The sequence below is a fragment of the Amblyomma mixtum genome, chromosome 9 (assembly GCF_055824585.1).
Source record: "Amblyomma mixtum isolate Tamu chromosome 9, ASM5582458v1, whole genome shotgun sequence".
In the NCBI taxonomy this organism is placed as follows: Eukaryota; Metazoa; Arthropoda; class Arachnida; order Ixodida; family Ixodidae; genus Amblyomma; species Amblyomma mixtum.
Genome location: NC_143020.1, coordinates 41280915 through 41296035, shown reverse-complemented (window position 1 = coordinate 41296035; position 15121 = coordinate 41280915). Strand labels below are relative to the sequence as shown.

The 15121-nt window shown below is 51.5% G+C and overlaps 1 protein-coding gene and 1 pseudogene across 3 annotated transcripts in view; both read left to right on the top strand.

Annotated features, from left to right (window-relative positions):
* spas (spastin) overlaps window positions 1–15121 on the top strand; it is an 85337-nt gene that overhangs the window by 18106 nt on the left and 52110 nt on the right. The window lies entirely within an intron of this gene.
* Window positions 1259–6168, top strand: LOC149328833 (uncharacterized; annotated as a pseudogene).

Here is a 15121-nt window from a genome sequence, read left to right as displayed (position 1 = left end):
CTCTGCCCCCCACCTGTAATTTGTCATGGCCAATAAAGTTTACACCACCACCACCTCCCTTCCCGTTGCGGCGAGGTTCAGGTGTCCACCGAGGTATGCGAGACAGATACATTTCCTGTCCTCAAAAACCAATTTACCGACGAGCGAGGCAAAGGAACCGAATAGGCTATGGCGTTCGGTGGACTCCCTGGCAGCGTTGCAAGACGCTGTCGCGTTCCACACTCAGAGGCGAAGCTTAACATATAATCGCACATCAGTGACACAGGCAGCAACACCGCTCTAAAGGCTTTCGCCTCACCGCACTTTAGGTGAACAAAGCGCCCCCCTGAATTTTTAAGGAACCTCGGAACAGAGCTCGCTATGAGACAGTACTTTCACATTCAAAGCACGTATACAGTCTTAAATGCCCTCCGCAAATGTTTTACACTGGGGATCAAGCGCACTTCAATGGTCTTTTTTCTTACGTTACTGCACCCTTTGCTGGGTCAGTTCCTTCCGTGTTTTTTTTTTTTTTACACTCGCGTCTGCGTTACCGCGTTTGGCGGCAGGTGGCGTTGATAGGCGCAGTGTGAATGCACCTGCGGTGAATGTTAGAAAAAAAAAAAAAAACTCCTGGGGGTTGGCTGGCTTAAACGCAGGGCAGTGATTTGTATATACTCCACATCACTGAGCAAGCGCTGGTGTCTGACTACTTCTGTTCCGTCCCTTTTGTTGCGCTGTTAATTTAATGTCATGTACTACCCTTGTATCTGTATTAAAATTTGTATTCAAAAAGAGAACTTGTATTAAAAGAACGAGTTTCTGGGTAAAACCTGCAAGTTTGGTGGACTTGTTCGAGAAATGTAGAGAGAAATAAACGAGCGTGGTGGAAGCCGCCACCACCCCGTTTCTAAGGGCGCACTCTTAAATGGACATCTGCGACAAAGGTAGAAGTTTACGACAAAGGTAGAAGTTTGCGACAAAGGTATAAGTTTGCGTTGGCATGCCCGTCAGTGGCTACTCTACATCGCCATTCGCTTAAAAACTGTCGCAACCCTTTATTTTCGGTAAAGCCTTCGCGAGTTTCAATCGACTGGAGGGTTGTTTTTTAAATCCAACTTTCCCGCCTCTGAATGCGTCTTTTGGTGCCGGAGCAACGTCGGCATACGCAGAAAGGATCAACGAATCGATTTTTTTTGTTGCTCAAAACAATAATTGGACGGACCTGTCCTCAATCCGTCTGTATACGCATATACTACACTGTTCTGCGTGACGCGGCATGGACGTTGGTTCCGATCGGGCGAGGAACATTTCCTGGCCGAAACGTCCGACGTCCGTTTCCCTGTCGGGTGCCCTTTCGAGTCTGGGCCGAGTCGGCGCGGCCCTCGGAAGTTTGTTTCCCCGCAGGGTAACGCCCGACTTCCTCGCCAAGTTATATACCCTGGCGTAGCGCGTCCACTTCTGGACGAACGCGAAAGGGGAAAAATGACCGGGAAACGGTGACTATACAACTGGGCGCGCTGCCCCGACATAACAAAGCAAAAAAAGGTTTATGTTGAATGTATGAAAAAGGTGTGGTTTAAAATTGGCCGCTGCCCGCCGCCTCCGCTTTCGAATCTTTCCTGACGCGCGATTCCCTTTTCTGCAGCAACGGCGCGACGCGTTCATCTGCCCCTACATCCGCGTTGCCCCCCCCCCCCCCCCCCCCCCCCCCCCCCCCCCCCTGTGTGTTAGCCTACGTAGCCGCACCATTGTATTCCCGAACGACACCGTGTCTGGGATCCCCTCGCTTCGGATTTGTTTCTATCCGCGCGTTCGAAGAACAAAAGCGTACACAAACGAACACGATCCACTTATACGCGGCGCCAATGTTCTCATTGTTATATAAACGACCTCGCTCGCTCGCGTGTTTGTACAGCGGCGAAATGGCGTTCAGCGACCAACCCGCGCCCCCATCGAATCGCCTTGCTCTCATAGGGGGGAAAGCAGGGGGGGGGAGTGCAGTCGAGCGTAGTTTATGTGCGCGTACTCTGCTATACTAGTACAGACACGCGCGACGCTCCGCGGCCAACAGAGAGAGAGCCCCAGTGACCGCGTTTGCGTATTCCTGCCCCGGCTCCACGTGGCCCCAGGAGGAAAGGAATTGTTTGTCCGCGCTTGTGTCTGCGCGTACGTGTGCGCATATTGGATCTCCCCCCCCCCCCCCCCCCCTCCGAGTTCGACCCATCGCCTTCGGCGTCCCTGCGTTAGGAGTTCAGCAGGAGAGGCGAACGGCCGTGTATTTATGTGCTCGAGCTCTGTGCAGAGTCGTGACTAAAGGTGCACTGAAGAGGATTCTGAACTTGTCTTTTTGCCGCGGGAACTCGATCTACACGTTCCGAGCTTTCTTAGAAACCGCGATTTATTGCCCTCTGTGGCCGATTTCCCGAATTAAATCGAATTAACGTCCAGCTCCCGCCTTTATGTTTTGAATTCTCCGCGTACCGTGGGCGGAGTCGACCAACGCGTGGAGTGCCTTTCAGCCAGCTCCGTGGAGGCTTTGCTTTCGCTTTATTTTGTTTTTTAGGTTTCCATGAATAAATAGTTTCATTCGCAGATAGTATAGCCGCAAACTAAGCCCGAAGAAATAAAAATACGCGCGGACTATTTGCTACTACGGACTACTACGTTTTACTCCGCCGATGGCAGAGCGGCAAGCCGCCACGGGACTGGATGAAAGGCGCTCCACGCGTTGGTCGACTCCGCCCACCGTACGCGGGAGAATTAAAAAAAAAATGGCGGGAGCCGGACGTTAATTCGATTTAATTAGGGAAATCGGCCACACAGGGCAATGAATCGCAGTTTCTAAGAAAGCTAGGAACGTGTAGATTGAGTTCCCTTTGCAAAAAGACAAGTTCAGATTCCTCTTCAGTGCACCTTTAAGGGTACGACGCTCTGGGAAGGAGCTTCGGTGCGAGCGGCGGCTTAACGCTCCCGCGGTAGATCCTGCATGCGTGTGCGGCGCCGTTATGTGTTGGCCGGTTTGAATTTGGCGCTTAGGATTTATTGCGTGGCCGCAATGTGCGTTGTTCACAACAGCGCACGAAATTCACGGACAAAAGAGGGGAGAATCGGCAACACAATGAACGAGTACCAACTCGCCCAACTTGCTTCACTCCGCTTGGTGCGCTCTGCAGCGAGATCTCTGGCTCAAAAGCCGGATATGTTTCCTATACTGAACGAACTAGAGGGTGCCGGGAGCTGGTATGGGGTAAGGAAGGTGGTGCTGTGTGTGTATACTGGAGTGTGTGTGGGGGTGAAGACCACACACGGACACCAGAAATCGTGCTTGGCGCGGAGGCGGGAGCAGTGGTGTTTTCTTAGTTTTTTTTTATTTTGTTACGCAGGTTCACTGGCTCCGCCGTCTCTTGAGCCAGCCTTTAGGGGCGGCTTCCCCTCGTTTACTCCTCCGCTTCCTTTCCTATTTTTCTCATTCGTTTTCTTACTTTCTCGGGCCTACGCTTTTTCTTTTGTTCTTTCTGCGAAAATTGTTTCGTCGGGCCAGGAGCACGATATCGCAGCGTTGACCGTGAAATTTCGAGGCTATCGAAGAGGGGTTGCTGAGGGCAGGTTGTGCTGGTGGGGTCCCACGTCCTTGTTCGGTTGTGTCTGCCCGGGAGCCAGGCAGTCCGAGCAGAGCCCGGGACACGTTGTGTATGAGCAGAAGCCTGACCTCAAGGGGCAATGCGCTTTCCTATGTAATGGGCGAGACGGTTTGGCTGGTTAGGGGCCGAAGCAAGCTGCAACCATTACTGTTCCAAACGAAAGGGGAGGGAATAGTAGTCGGGGAGTCGCATTAACCGAGACAAAAGGATGACCAGACATGGGCCTGTATAGTCGCTTTCGGCGTTCTGTTTTCCGAGCTTCTCCAGATTTGGTTTCTAAACCATCGCGCGTTGTTGACGATGTGTACGCACCCTCACGAAGCGCGGCGCCGTGAAACAGAGCGCGTGCACGCCGATTGAAACACTTTCTGCGCGGGTGGCCGCCGTTAGAGGCGTTATTCGTGGGCGACGTTGCCATTCTGGGTTTCTTTGGGGCATGGGGGGTTCGGCGATCTTCTCTCTTAAGCATGACGATAGAGAGCTGGCTAATCTTAAAACCCGCGTGGAAAAGTTCCAATGGATAGTTGTTCTGCGAACCGTTGCGCTCAGTGTGTAGTCTGGGTTCCCTCCTTACTATAGGGGAGACCACAAGGTGACCTTGATAGCGTCACGGGATGTGTTGTGTTACAGTCAGGAACAGATCAGGTGTCTCCTCGCCAGTTACACCGGCCTCAGGCCCCAGAGCAAAGGGCGCTTCGTAACTGCGTGGTTAGAAGATGTTCCGTTGAGTAAGCGCGTGCCCCACTGAAATATAACAGAGGAGGTCGACGGCCCTTTCGGAATATGCGTGCGGCGATTTGACGGGTCGCCCTCTTTTATTGCCCACTCGTTTTGTCTTTCAGACTCCACCAGCTGCTGTGTGCTTGAAACCTCGTGACGTGGGTTTCCGAGGACCAGACGTCGTTGTACTCCTGAAGTTCGTTTAACAGTACCTTTTGCGTGGCTAGTTGGTGTGACATTGTGTTCACGAAAGTAATAACAGCGCTTTTTTTTTTTATGAAAGAGAGGGGTGGCATGTGCGTCAGCACCCCTTCTATCATCCCTACCAGAAAGTGAGCATAGATTGCTAAAAAATACGCGATTATGAGAAGTTTTCGTCCGTGTGTGTGTGTGTGTGCGCGTGTGTGTTTGCCATGTAAGAAATGCGCATGCGTTCACCTTCTTCGGGCTATATATATGCAACATGTGGCTTTCACTATACATAGTTGGAGTCAGCGCCCGTCTTTCTGTGTGGTTTGTGTACAATTTAGCGCTGTTTTTACTTTCCTTTTACTCCCCCCCACCCGGCGGTAGAAATTTGTCTAGTATCACTGGACAACGGAAACAGGTTAAGATGCGTTATAGGCACCCTGCACCCGCCAGGCACCGCCACCGTCGAGGCTGCGTTCAGCTCCCCCGCGCGGCCAGTTCCTCGTCCCTGTCATGAAGGCTCGCCCCGCGCCTGCGAAGGGATGGCGTCTGCTAGCGGCTGCCGCTGTTCGTAGAGGCGGGATTTTGACCTATTCAATCTTGAGGCTGAAAAATTCTTTCGAGGAGCGAACGTCAGGAAAAGAACGAAGCTTTTTGAAGCAGGCCATGAACACAATGTGAAAGAGGTGGTGTCCTGCGACGGGAGGGAAGTAGCAGCTCGGTGCATTGCGCACACAAGCATCACTGCGCCACCGAAAACGATCAAATTAACGCTAAGAAATATTTCTATATAATGCCTGTCAGCGCTGCACTCTCACTGAGTTTTTTTTTTTTTATGTACCAATCTTCCAGCAGATAGCTTGTTGCCGCGAGCTGCAGTTGCAAGGCAGGCAAACGTAAACCCGCTGCTGCCGTTACTGTGTTTTTCGAGCGGTGTGAAACGCTCTCCAAAACGAGCCGCCCGCAAGCCTGGGGTGTTCCTGCATTCCAAAAGGCTTACCCTAAACTTTCAAAGACGGCCAGGCGGCATAACATTGAAGGTAATTAGGAAACTCCAGTTTTTGAGCGAACGACGCCAACCTAACTTCATAACATTCTCTTTTGCCCCACCTTCGGTGTGCGCACTGAAAGTCATGCGGATAACGTCAAACTGTTTGATTTGGATTCTGCAATAAAGGAGTATCCCAGCTAATTCATGCAGGATTCTTGCCGAAAGCTTGTGCTCAAGAAGCGGAATTTCATTTCAAGATTTGTTTAATTTCGAGTGTCCTGAATATTCGACATTTAGATATATGTTTATTGTAGAAAATTATCACCCAGTCCTTCAGATGTGGAGCAAAGATTTATCAGGAACATGTTGCCATTGCCCCTTAAAAAGTGCCTTTAACTGTCGAAAAAGACGCTGGACGACAAGGCGCAGTGGAAGCGAGCAAGGATTCCGCGCATAACTGGAACTGAGGTAAACGATTCTTTACTGCGCAAAATTTGGGCTCCTTCAGGTGTGACTGCGGGTGAGTTTCAGCGTGGCTTTTTAAGCTTACATATTGTTGACAGCCAAGTCAGTGACCGGAAATCGTGGGTGCAAGAAGAGGGAAGGGTTCCCAGAGAGCCATTAGCATTCCTCCGCGTCTGCTGAATTTGCCATGACTCAAAGACCTGTCTAGGAGGTAATGCACGAGTCAAGCAAGCGTATTCCGCACGGGTTTGACCGTTGTTTGACCAGAAACCGCGCGCGCGAGTTGCCCGTCGCGAAGGGTGGGCCGTCTCCCAATGTCGCGCTGGAAATCCATAAAATCTTGTCCGAGGCGTATTTATATATGTATTATTGCATCCTACAACACAGCAATGTGTCCTGCTGTTGTTATGTGCCATTTTGTGCTCGAGAAGGAGGCGTACAACTGCTTCGCGACAGCGCGCCCAACCCAGCGGGAGCTGTCGGACTGCCCCCGCCTTCCTGACAGGGACGCGCGCGCCGCCGCCAGTGGCGCGCGCGTCGCGCTTGAGTTAGATGCGCAGGGTGCCTATAGCAGCCGCTCCCTTGTTTACCGTGGCGTCAGTAGTGGCAAGCGCATTGTTGACGTGCATCTCACAGGTGGTGAGACACCACTTGTGACGGTGCAACACGCACGCACAGTCGGAGACAAAAGTTTCTACACCCCGCGCGCCGCTAACGACGCCGATAGCTCAACTATTAGCCATCGGCTTGAGTCCACGCTTGTGAATGTGAAAGCCAAAATCCTCTTCCTTCATTGCCACCAGTGTGGTTTGCAGCCGGCGTCCAGTAATAGCGCTATCGGCTTTGTTACGGTCCGGAGACTTTTGTTCCCGACTGTACGCTGGGAAAAAAAATTTGCCCAGGCTTAGCTTGGTTAAGCCAAGAATGTATTGCATATTGCGCGGTCTTTTCGCGCGAGATATTGCTTGGCGGCACTCGATTTTCTCAGCAGCTTTTCCTCCGTGACGTATGGATGGATGGATGGATCGATGGATAGGAGCGCCCCCTTTGAAACGGGGCGGTGGCAACCGCCACCATGTCCAGCCTTTATTTTTATTCTTTCTTTTGTTTTTTGGTTTTTCTTTATATTTGTTTTTAATATTTTTCTGTTTTGTTTCTCCTTTTTTCTTTTTTTTACGTGGTTTGGTGACCAACCGCGTGACGTCGTCACGTGGTTTGGTGGCTGCCCGGCCGCGCCCAAGGGCTGAACTGAGTGATTGCAATATGCTACGCATAAAAAGGATTATTACAATGTCGTCGCCCGAGCGGCGAAAATCGCACCGCGCGCCTGGCACAGCGCCATGCTTTGCCAACATATCTCGGCCTTTTGTTATCAGCGAGCGCATAACCGCAGCGCTGAACGTTATCTGCGGCTCCGGAGACACGTCACTGGTGGTGATAACTTTGGGCTATGTACACGTGCTAGTGACGAAAGGTTTGATTTTCCTCCGTGCTTCGGAAATTCCATAATTTCTCGGCGCACAGCCGGAGCTTCCGAACGCAGCAAACGATATTTCAGTCATGTTTTCTGCACCGAAGTCATTATGTACCCTATACATTTCGAGAAAATTGATGACGCAGTTTGCACTGATGGTCTTGGGAGGTTATTGCTGGTACCTGCGCATATGGTTGTCTCGAATCTCTGTCGGCGTATAGCGCGCTTCTGTGCGTAGCCACAGTTGTGCGCTAATAGACTGTGTTGAGTAAAGGCGGGATTATTGCGATATGCACTCGCCCTACAGTGCGCAGGTCTGTTGTGTTCGTAGTCGCGCAACTTTTGCGTGCTGTACCGTGCTCCGTTAATTTTCCCTGCATTAGACGGTTGAAAGGAGCGTTTCCTTTCTTCCTTCGGTGTGTTGTGGCAAGCCGAGACCCGAGACTGCTTGTTACAAGTATCGGGTGTCGAATACCACAGCCCGGCGAACGCAGTGCGGACATTGCCGCGTGCGCGCGCATTCGGATTGGGTTCGTAAAACGACGCGGGCCGCGAGATCTATTGCGCTCGAGGACGACGTTATGTGCAGTGTGCATAGACTTCTCTCGATTACAGTGCTGCAAGGTGAAAAATACAAAAAAGAAACATATTTTTCGGTGGTTTCTTCCCTGGCGCCTGCTGCAGTGAAGGCTTCGCCATCTATCGTTACATTCGGCGTGAAATAAAATTTGCGAGGACACTTTGGCAACTAAAGTGTTCAGAGGCGAAAGCCGAGGACACTTTGGCAACTAAAGTGTTCAGAGGCGAAAGCCGAGGACACTTTGGCAACTAGTGTCCAGAGGCGCAAGCCGAGAACACTATGGCGTGACGACTTCCGGTGGATGTGACGTCACACCGTTCCCGTGGTTATATCGATACCCAAATTATACTTCTCCCGGGTATCTTAAGTGTTAATTACGTTTAATTACGCATTTTTCCATGGAATTTGACAGAAATCCGACATTTTCCCGACCATTTTGTGGCAGTTTTCACTATGCCGCGACGACTTCCGGTGGATGTGACGTCATACCGTTCCCGTGGCTATATCGACGTCTGTGCTATTTCGACGCAGTTTCAACATTTTCGCTTATTATTAATTAACTAATTAATCTACAGTCATCAAACTTGGCTTCTAGGTCCATATTTTCCTCCCCTCTCTGCGCCAGTCATTGGTGTTCTTCTATCTGTTTCAGTTCCAGAGTTAAACGCGTATGACACGCTTTGTTAACGGACGATAGTATGAGCCACTAAAGGCATTCGCCTTAAAAAAAAAACGAAAAAACTTTGTATTCGGCTCAATCTCTCCTTTCTCGCGTGCGTGAGCGCTTGCGTCCTCCTAGTTCGCCATATTGCCCCTTCGCTCCTATTCCAAGGACAATGTGCACCGGCGAGCTATGCGGGCGCACTTCGCACCTTCCGCGCGTTCCTTTCTTCGTCGTGTGTTCGACACCCACGGGCAGCGCCCCCGCTCGTTGCGCGTGGCAGACACACACAAAGGAGAGCCGACGCTTCTTTTGCAAGAACTTCGCAAGAGGTGAGAAATAATGCGCGCACTCTTGAGCAGCGCCGGTCGGCCTCTCTTTCATTTTGATCGCTCGCACCTTCTCGTTTGTTCTTCGCGGAATACAACCGTGGGATGCTTTCCGAGAGAAGGATGGAAAGAAGAGAATACAGAAAGTAACGCTGTCGCAATTATTGCTCTACCTTCCCGACGACCCTCGTTGAGGTGGTTATTTTTTTATTTTAATTCGCGCCGCCGACTGGCGACCGCGGGACGCTCCTCTCGGGACGGAACGTCCGCGCGCGTAGGCAGATGATGGGCTGCCCGAGAGTCATAGCGTCTCCCGAACGCGCTTGCTTGCTTGCTCGCTCGGTAGTCGAAGGTCCTCTGTGTGGGCAGGGGTGTGTGGGAGAGCCCTCGTCGAAGGGCGACTCTCTCCCTCTCCCCATCCTTCTTTACACTTGACGAGTCTCCTCCTCTCCCGACATTTTGCCTCGCTGTGTTGTGCGGTGGAGGCTAGTGGAGGTCGAGGTTTTTTTTTTTTAATTTTTTTTTGTCACTGTCTCCGCTCGGTCAAGGCGAACTGTGTTTTGAGTGGGGTCTTGGTTGACGTTTTGCTGCTCTTATCTTTGCGTCTTGTGTACAGTTGGGCTTTCCTCTGTCTGGGTTTGTGCCGCTCGCCACGCCTTTCACTTTCAGTTCGACTAATTTGAGAGCGTGTTTCGTGTTCTTGGGCTGAAGATTGCGGACTGTAAGCGCTCGGAGAAAGGAGAGGGTTACGGTGTGTTAACCACGAAAAGCCGTGTGCGATTAAGCGAGGCGGAACGTGCCTATAAAAAACGAGTAGCGGTCAGACTAATACAGTCTTGGTCAAAAGTTGTTAAGGCCACAGCGTTTGCGTGCAGCGAAATAAATTTCCCTAGAATGCTCCACGTAGAAAATGATTCCAAACCACAAGTCTAACAACAAAACAAACCAAGCTTCAAACCAAGCCTCAAACCAAGCCTCAAACCAAGCCTCAAACCAAGCTTCAAACCAAGCTTCAAACCAAGCTTCAAACCAAGCTTCAAACCAAGCTTCAAACCAAGCTTCAAACCAAGCTTCAAACCAAGCTTCAAACCAAGCTTCAAACCAAGCTTCACAGCAAGCTGCACAGCAAGCTTCTCTACTTTCGGAGGAAACCTTCTGTTAGCATTTGAAGGTAATGGCTCTAGCGAGGGGTTGAAACGAAAAGCTTTTGGCCCTAAGTCTTTTGACCAAGACTGTACCTACACTTTATTTTACTTTAAAAAAGGGGCGTACGTATCAGACAGAAAAACATAAACGATACAAATCGCAACGGAGCAGCTAAATTCATTTCAAGAAACTGCACTTCGCCATCGCGCTTAAGCAACTACGCTATGGTATCGTTAACGTTAGGTGTGTGTGTCCGAAGCTGCGTAAGGTAGCGGAGGGCTTTAAATTAATTTCTACCCACCGATAATTAACGCGCACTAGCGTCGCACAGCGGGCGCGCCCCTTTTGAGTTTATTTCACCTTTATCGGAATTTACTCGGCAGAGGTGATTTCACTTCCGTCGTACCGACTGTGTTAGCGGCTTCGCTCAGTACTTTAAGATCAGGCTTTTCCCAACGTTTCGTGTCCCATAGCACTAAACGTTTTTTTCTGTTTGTTTAGGCTATCTCACTCTCTGTGCTTGTGTGTGTGTGTGTGTGTGCGTGTGTCCGTGCGTGCGTGCGTGCGTGTGTGTGTGTTTAGAGATTCGCAGGCTGTAGTGGAGTATTTTTGTTTTCTCGTAATACGACGTCTGTCTCCCAGTTCCCTCTAAAGAGCGCGGCAATTTCTTCGAGGCACTGAAGAGTTCTCGCCTTAAACGGACGGGCCTAAGCGCCAGCTCCAGCTCAGTTTTATTTCGTCAGCTCTGCCGTAATTCGCGTTGGTTGGTTGGTTGGTTTATGGGGTTTAACGTCCCAAAGCGACTAAGACTATGAGAGACGCCGTAGTGGAGGGCTCCGGAAATTTAGACCACCTGGGGTTCTTTAACGTGCACTCACATCGCACAGTACACGGGCCTCTAGAATTTCTCCTCCAAAGAAATTCAACCGCCGCGGCCGGGATCGAACCCGCGTCTTTCGGGTCAGCAGCCGAGCACTATAACCGCTGAGCCACCGCGGCGGCTAATTCGCGTTGTTTCGCCCTATTCTTCACAGAATAGGGCGGCCACCAGGTTGGATCAGGCGACGCGCTGTGAATTCGCGTTGTTTCGCCCTATTCTTGACAGTGCGTCGCCTGATCGAACCTGGCCGCGTTTTTTCTTTCTCCAATGGATAGTATGAAACCATAAGTGTAGTGGTGTGGCGTCGCAAAACAAGAGGGAAAGGGTTTATGCCTTGCGCTAAACCTCCCCCTTCCCTACCTCGCCGATTAGCGTGGGTGGCGGTGTTCAAAGGATTATTTTCTTGTCGCGCTAATCGCCGCGCAAGACTGACGATGCTGCTGCCCCCCCCCCCCCCCCCCCCCCCCCCGCCCCCTCTTCCCCCTCATTGCTGCAGCAGTCGTCCACTTTTCCTCCAGCCTGCGGCTATCATTAGCGCCGTGCTCCGCGAAACCCTCCCCCCCCCCCCCCCACACACACACACACACACACACTTTTTTTTTGTTTTGCCAGTCTCAGCGTATATTTCCTCAGTCTCCGGTGCGCTGTAATTGGCCCGGCCGCCGCTACCTTGATCACACTCGCCGCTCATCTTCCACTTTGGGCGTGTTGCACAATGCGTTTTCGCTGGGCGTGTGCCGGGCAGGCGCCAGACAGAGATGGACGAAGAGGGGGGGGGGGGGGGGGGGGGCAATTAACGTGTGTTGGCTCTCTCCGCTCGCTCGACCGACTCAGACACCGCCGCCCTGCGACGTGTTGTGATAAGTGTGTAGAGTACGGGTACCGCGTGTTTCGTACTTTATCCGTATTTTTCTGCGCCACCTGGCGCGATTTTTGCGTAAACGCGAAGAGCACGGGCGGCTCGCTTCCCTCAAGAGGACAGGAGCCCTTCGCAGTACTGTGCAGGACATTCTCTACCCGAGTGGAAAACCAGACATGCAGAAGAGAGGCTTCACGCCTTCTTTTAACATTCCTGCCGGTCACTGATCTTGACTCTACATGGTGACAGCAGGGACGGTCTATGGTCTACTGTGATTTGATGTGTGCGTAGATGATGCCTTCTGGAGTGGACTATGTTAATCTGTGAGTGAATGTGTGCATGGATGGTGACTCTGCAATGGACTATGTTCTACTGTGACTGAATATGCGTATAGATGGTGGCTTCTGGAGTGGATAATGTTGTGCTGTGATTGAATGTGTGCATAGATGGTGACCGCGGGAGTGGAATATGTACTACTATAAGTGACTGTGCGCATAGCGGGGCAGATCTTACCTGTTTTAGGACATTATTTTATATAAGGGACGCTACGGTGGAGCAATTGCCTGCAGAATAAGCAAGGCTAATTTATAACTGTTGCATACAACAACTCAACTCACTCTGTTGGCGAAAATAAGCGAAGTACCACTCGTCTCGTGTGTAAAAACTGAAGGGGAACACTTGAGCGCCGCTGTGCCAGTAGCGCTATGTCATATGCGGAATTGGACATTCTCTACTTTTCATTCACAGATCCCAGGGAGTCCTCATACCTCTCTTATGGCGCAGTGGTGCAGCGGTTAAGCGGTGCGCCATTGCCCTGCGATGGCAGGTGCTTCCACCTGTGAGGCTGCTCACAATCATGGGGCTGTGTGGGATGACGTCACGAAGTCATGTGATCCAAGGTGGCCAGGTTGGCCACCCTATACCCCGGCTCATTTCCCCCCGGCAATGCTGGCGACGATGGATTTTCTTCGCAGCGTGAACCTTTCATGGTTATCGCGTTGAAATCTCGTCGAAGTGCGCTCCACCGCCTAGATGTCACTCCGTTGCCCCTTTCTTTCTCTGCCAGCGCTCTGTTCTTACAATTCAGAAATAGAGCTGTTTCCACGTTTATTACCCATCTGTTGTCCACAATCCCTGGTTCCCGAAGTTGAAGGTTTTCCGAGCTGACCGGCAGAAAGCTATTTGTCTGCGGGGAAGTAACATTGGTACTGTGCTCTACAAGGCCTTCACGTGCGCGCGACCTGTATATGTGTTATGTTTATATGTAAATAGTTTTATTGACAGTGTACCTCTCCCCATGTCCTTTCTACTATCCCCTCACCTCTTTCATCTCACGGCCCGAAAGACGCGGGTTCGATCCCGGCCGCGGCGGTTGAATTTCGTTGAAGGCGAAATTCTAGAGGCCCGTGTACTGTGCGATGTCAGTGCACGTTAAAGAGCCCCAGGTGGTCCAAATTTCCGGAGCCCTCCACTACGGCGTCTCTCATAGCCTGAGTCGCTTTGGGACGTTAAACCCCCCATAAACCAAACCAAACCATCTTTCATCTCACTTCTACACACTGCCTGCTATCCTTTATTTCCGCTACCCCGGCTCAGGTGCTTCCAGCAGCGATGGCAAGATGCCGGGTCTGGCAACAATCTTTTTCCTTCCATTTACCTCGTTTAATTAAAACCACTTACTACTACTAACGTTGGCCTATGATGCCGATGGGGGTTTGCTTACGTTTATTTCTCGTCTTTCGTAAAACCACTTCGGACACCGGATCCCGATCTACGGACAGAGTGGTTTTGTATTCGTGCATGCGTGCACCTCGGTAAGCCGTGCTCACTGGAATCCGCTTGCTCAGAGCTGTCCTCGAGTTAGCGAGGATGCGTGACTGGCCGCAACCGCTGCTGTCGTGCGCTGGGCTGCTGTCACGTTCAGCCAGTCACGAGGCGCGGCGGTTCTAACGGACGCATGGCTGTGAGCATCCGGCTCCCTGTTTTTGCAGTGCTGGCTATTGTTAGCTTCACCGCCCTCCACCCCCGTGTTTCGCTCAGCCTGCGTCGGTGGTGGTAGTGTCCGGGGCTCGACCGCAGTCACGTGGCTCTTCAGAGCGAACTGCCCAGCCTCGCGCTACGCTTAGCCGTCGTCGGGTATTGTACGTGGTCGCAGCAGCTATAGACTCCACAAGACTGCCCGGAACGACTCTCAGGATAACAGCCGTGAAATTTGTTCACGACCTTCAGTCGGACTTCAGTCGGACTTCAGTCTGACTTCGGTCTGACTTCAGTCGGACTTCGGTCTGACTTCGGTCTGACTTCGGTCTGACTTCGGTCTGACTTCGGTCTGACTTCGGTCTGACTTCGGTCTGACTTCGGTCTGACTTCGGTCTGACTTCAATCGGACTTGGGTCTGACTTCAATCGGACTTGGGTCTGACTTCAATCGGACTTGGGTCTGACTTCAATCGGACTTGGGTCTGACTTCAATCGGACTTGGGTCTGACTTCAATCGGACTTGGGTCTGACTTCAATCGGACTTGGGTCTGACTTCAATCGGACTTGGGTCTGACTTCAATCGGACTTGGGTCTGACTTCAATCAGACCAATCTTCATCGTCGACGCCATGAAGCACAAGTGATAAATTCGTTGACGTCGTATCACCGGAGATCATTCTCTCGAAACCAATCCAATTAACGCCGTCGACGACGTCACGAAACACGCCACTAATCTGGGGTTCGGCTGAAAGTGCAGGGCAAAAGCGATTACGTCCACATTCACGTGTTTCTCCGGCCAGAAGGCAGGCATATATAATCAGGATGCGAGGAACGGCAACGGCATAGAGCCAGTAAGCGTGGGGTTCAAAATGCAGCGATGGATATTCTCGTCACGTAATGGTTCAGGCGTAAACCCATCGCAGACATAACCATCACCAAAGTCGTTGTGCATTGCGTCATCATTTCGTCGATCGTTTCGCCAACCATCTGTAGCGCTGATCACTAGCCGTACACTCTGGCTGGGGCTTTCAGTTCGCAGGCAGCCAGTTGCGATGCAAGGGTGAAGGAAGCTCTTACGGCACGGCTGTTGAGGTCAGTAGAGTGTACGCGGGCCGTGACACGAGCCACGCTTAAACTTCGGACTTTACGTGGAAGACGTGGACAGGGCCGATTTTTGGCGGGAAGGTGTATCGCATAAGGTCCGATCTCATCGGCACTGACATGCT